This window comes from Notothenia coriiceps, unplaced genomic scaffold (assembly GCF_000735185.1).
Source record: "Notothenia coriiceps isolate Sejong01 unplaced genomic scaffold, NC01 NC01_scaffold00037244, whole genome shotgun sequence".
Lineage (NCBI taxonomy): Eukaryota > Metazoa > Chordata > Actinopteri > Perciformes > Nototheniidae > Notothenia > Notothenia coriiceps.
The window spans coordinates 14,067,779-14,072,999 of record NW_011369945.1 but is presented as its reverse complement, the minus strand read 5'-3'; the positions used below and the strand labels follow the sequence as shown (position 1 = coordinate 14,072,999).

The following is a 5,221-nucleotide window of genomic DNA, read 5'->3' as shown; positions in this document are numbered from 1 at the left end:
GTGTGCCTTGGCAGTCTTAGAAGTATTAAGTACAAACATGGCAGTTTCAGAAACTACTTATGGAAGAAATGTTTTTTATCCCACGTCAAAGTTAGACAAAAATGCTCCTTCTTGTTCTCTGGAGGGAATTTTGCCATTCTGAAAAAGTACACAGTAAAAGTAGTTCATAGTATTTGTGCAACAAGTTTATGAAGCAATAAGTCCTACAATTATTCTCATAAATTACCCTGTTCCTCAATCGCAAATAATAGAAATGAACCACATGCCATCCTTTACTTTGAAATCCAGCTTCCCAGAGTTGTTTTATTGCATTACCCTAAACCTGTAACTAATCGCGCACTCGAAATACAGGGGCGGCTGGTTTGACCACGCAAAAGTGAAAGACGGCTGGCTTGACCGCAGTATTGAAACAGCATGCTGCAAAGAACTGATCAGATGTGACAGGTTTAAAACAATTAAAATAAACCCTATATCAAATTCCATCTGGAGGCAAGTATACATGAGGAATTATGAAGCTTAGCACAGGGGATGTCAGACCAGAGTTCAGCTCAGATGTGATATCTGAAAGAACAACCATTTGAAAAAGGGCAGTTTATAATCCACCTGAGGCGATAGTCACAAGATTTATATAAAAAAAATTTTTTTAAAACAGTTAAATACTCGGCCTACACTCTTATAAAATACAACCTGTTCATACTATCGCTTACAGAAAGTTCTACTTTTCAACCAGTAATTCTCTAGGTCAACTAGTTAAACTGCACACACAATGTTAAGAGTTAACTGACAGACAGCATCTATTGCATATTAAAAAAGTACCCACAAGCAAACAGCTTATACTGGTGCAACTCTAGGGAGTCAAGTACAATCACAGGTTTAATTTACGCCTACAGATATTGCCCTTCTAGATAAACCTCTTGCAACAGAATATGTTCACATTAACGTTACACAACTCAATGGATTTTACAAACGGTTATATTCTCGAACCAGTGATGTTGAGTAGCTAAGTACATGTACTCAATTGTACAATGTACTTAAGTACAATTCTGACAGACCTGTACTTTACATTTGTTGCTACTTAGTACCTCTACCCCACTACAATTCAGAGGCAACTCGTGTTCTTGTACTTTAGAGCTTTGGATACTTAGCAGATTTGCATACGAAATGTACTCAAGACTTAAATAAGACTTTGGAGTATATCTACAAGCTACTTTGCACTATACACAGGAATTACAATTGGCTCCACCTTTAGCAGCTGTGATAAACACATTATTGCATCAATAATTATAATCAAAACATATAATATATATCATTGTTAAATGTGCCAATATGCACAATGAGTACTTTTACTTTCTGTACATTTGAGTTTTTTTTGTACTTTCACTTAAGAAAACTTTAATGCAGAACTCTTACTTGTTACTGAATAATCCTGCATTCTGGTAGTTCTGCTTTTACACAATCGAAGTACTTCTTCCACCTCTGTTTTCGACAGGGAAATATCAAACAGGAGAGAAAAACCAAAACGGTTTATTTTTACCTCCACAGCAACACTGTCAGGGTCTCAGTGGCTGTCCATTTAAATCACATTTGTTTGTTGTGCAGTTGCAAAAGCATTGTATTTCAGGCCATGTCGAGGGTTATGTCTCTGGCGTTAATTAATTGTGTTATCAAGCTAGTGGTGTAACTTAAGCTGAAGGAAAAAAAAGTTCACTATGCTAGGTAAAGAAACGCAGCAGCCAAGTTAGCAAGACAAACATAACGGAACTTTCATGTCCCATAACTCAAAGCTAACCTCAGTCTCTCAAGATACAATATTAAACATTTACCTTATATTAGTTTAAAGGCTACGATTGCGTTGGAGTTTCCATGGTATATTTTTAGCATGACTAACGGTTACCACTTATTTACAGAGGGCTGAAGTAAAGGTAAGCACCGCCAACGACTATCAAGCGGCTAAGGTTAGCTTAGCCTGTCGCTATGCTAACAACGCTACGTTGGCATAGAGGGGGAATTTGCCTTCATACAGTCGGCAGGCCCGCAGCGTAACAACACCTTTGAATGTGGAAATGTGTGGCTAGAAAAAATCAAAATCAATCATTCACCGAAACAGCGCACACATGTAGGATCCATAAAATCCAAAAACACTGTTGAAAAGTCAACAAGAGAACAATGCTGTGGTGATCCGGCGGAGGTTAGGAGAAGCACCGGTTTCCCTATAGGAACCACCACCACCATTGTCGAATAAAACACGGCGTAGCAACATGTTATGATCATTTCCAGTTGATTATAGACATTACCTTTTCTTTTTCTTCTCAGTCCTCGGGTCTGAAACAACACCCGTCTTTAGTTTAAATAAGGAATTTGTCGATAAAACGGCCGTGTTCTCCCTCCTCTCCAAGCCATCGTGATGAAATCCGTGAAAGTGCCCTGGCTCTGAAAGCACAAGACGACCACTCTGACTGCGTGTTTCCCCTCCTGTCTCACCACCAGCTCTAGTTCACATCAAGACGGGCAGAAGAAGACGAACAAGCAACCCCCTCCATCAACATATTCATCAGCAGCGGCAGGAGCAGCAGCTTACTGATCGACCAGAGCAACACAGTTGGTTAGAGTCACATGAGGTATAGGTATTTCTCTGTGAATTCTTATGCCCCCTCCTGATTTTAACAGAGGAACATGAATGCACCTTTTCGTCTGGTTCTTCACGTGGTGCTCACTCTCAGCATGTCAGATGTCACAAATTGCATTGTAGCGGTGTTCGCTTGTGCAGACAGTAAAACCACCCGCCCCCCACCCACCATCCAAATGTAACATTCCCTGCTCAGGATCAATAAAAGAGATGTAATGATTGAACTGCCTGCCCCTCACTGTAAAGTAGATGTGCTCCTTCAGCACTTTTTTTTTATTGACATCACAAGGGTCATTTATCCTACAGTGATGGTTGAATTTGCTAAAAATCCAGAGGTAGGCCTATCACAGGTTATTTGTCGTGTTAAATACTGTAAATCAATATCGAACAATCTTAATATAGAAAACACCGTCGACCAGTGACTGTCATTGGTGACTGTGCACTAGTTCGGATTCCTGACATGTTAAGCTCTAATTATCCTCAGAGGACTACACACAATCATTACTTACACCTAAGTCTACTGAAGCCCCTTTGATCTATGACTCATTCGGATATCTCTCAGAATGATAGTGTTCCTGTCCAGAAGCCTTACGCACTGTGTCATCACCTGTTATTTTGGCTCGTGTTGATATATTTTACTGGTATTAAAGGATGGGCTTCTATGGTTTTGGTCATCAAGTCAGAGGAACCCAGGTGTTCAAACTGAATCACAACTGACAACACAACACTGACTGCAGTGTCAGAAAGAATCTCCTTGGCAATATTTTGACAGTGGGCTTGGTATTAAGTAAAACTGATATAAGATGATGAAAAAGCACCACACCTACAGCCATGGTCACGGATAGCCCATCTTTCATAATATAAAACACTTATCAGCACGCCTATGCATGCTTGCATACATACACACAGCCATAAAGAAAACAATTAACACTTTAATTCATAGGTAACAAGTAACAACAGGGATCACTCAACGCTGTCAGGGTTAACTATAGCAAAATATTTGCCTTCTGTCTTTGTGCTGCTCAAACACCTGAATCTCTGGGGATTAATGAAGATTATCTTATTCAAATATAGCTCTTTAAATGCCAGATGACAGATGTTTAAAACATTATTTCAATTGAGAAAACAGTTTGAGAATCTTTAACCAATATTATTTTGGGATAAAATACAAATATACCTCAAATGTTCTGTTATTATTTTATAGAAGTCTTGCCAGAAAAAGTTAAACCACATTCTGCCATCACTTATATTATTATATAGGGACAAAAGTATAGAATTCAGATGTTCAGGACAGGTTCCTGTGTCACATGTACAGGCAAGTTCAGGCCACTTTTCTGAAGTTGAAAGCAATCCTCACTCATAGCTGTCAATTTCATTCGAAACTGTTAGCACTGAAAACAAGAGGCTAAGTTTGTTAAGCTTCTAAGAATAGTACTATATGTAAATAATATCTGCTCTGCTCTTAATAAACATGGAGCCTGCAGGCCTTGTGTGTAATCCTCAATCCCATCGGGGACCTATCATGTGGCTGATTGTTGTACGGCTGCAGATCCATAGTCCTTTCCTTCCCACCTGCTCAGGTTACTCTGCTAATTCAGTTTTCCTCCCGGATCTTACACCTTATGTGTGCCCTGACACAAGGCCTCGTATTCTACATTAGCAGTTGTTGGGCAGAGAGCCAAGGTAAAATGGGAGGGGGTGAGGGGTGTACCGTCTTTCATTTTTGCCCTGCAAAGAGTGTGGCAGAGAAGCACACCAATCTATTCATATTTAATCAAGCAGGAAATACAATCTGCTCACCCACTGCTCTCCATCTGGGGTCAGGAGATCAGCAGGAGCCAGGAGAATAAACACAAGAAAACACCAACACACACACACATATACACAACACAAGCCTATTAAAGTTTTCCAGGATCATAGGACTTTTGCTCTGTGGGACTCCTGGTAACTTGGCTCCATTTCATGGCACTTACACGAGGGAAGGATCAATGGCCACAGAACAACAATGCAAGGAGCTGAAATGTTCCATTCTCGTACCATGGTGGGAAGTGCACTGTTATTTGTCTGTCTACTTGTAAAGAACCGGGTATCTGAAGGGGAAAGGACTGTTTTCTTACGTGTCGTTGGGTTGTAATTAGGCCTGTCGCGATAATCGATAAATTGACTTATCGTACGATAAATAAAAATGGACTCGATAACTTTTCTGAGCTCGATAAATTGCCGTTTACATAAAGATGTGACCAGCATTTTAGCCTGGAGCGCTGTGGCTGCCAGGCGCGCTGTGAGGGGCGGGGCTGACACACAGCCAGGTCAGGACACTCCGCCAGGTCAGGACACTCCGCGTGCACGTGCAGCAGCCAAATTAATAATATAGCGACAAGCGGGAGACAACGTGTGACTTACTCACGGGGAATTTAAAGTGAAATGGAATTGGTTACAAAACCTAACTACACATCTCGATTCTCCGGTGTGGCAGTATTTTGGATTCAAACCAAATCAACGAGGCGAACCTACGGACTTGAATGAGCCGGGCGGTGTGTCGCATTGGTTTAAAAAAGGTAGCGACAAAAGCAGGCAATACCACGCATTTTAAAC

At 40.7% G+C, this 5,221-nt stretch overlaps 1 protein-coding gene across 6 annotated transcripts in view; it reads right to left on the bottom strand.

Annotated features, from left to right (window-relative positions):
* Positions 1–2,759, bottom strand: part of st3gal3b (ST3 beta-galactoside alpha-2,3-sialyltransferase 3b) — an 84,300-nt gene extending 81,541 nt beyond the window's left edge. For 2 of the 6 annotated variants that reach the window (XM_010793648.1, XM_010793649.1), the window contains exon 1: positions 2,295–2,759. The gene's annotated coding sequence lies outside the window, so the exon portion shown is untranslated. Of the gene's footprint in view, positions 1–1,410; positions 1,477–1,823; positions 1,927–2,294 lie in introns of those variants that run through there. The other 4 variants (XM_010793645.1, XM_010793646.1, XM_010793644.1 and 1 more) reach the window with 4 other exon arrangements.
* Between the last annotated feature and the right edge of the window lie 2,462 nt (positions 2,760–5,221).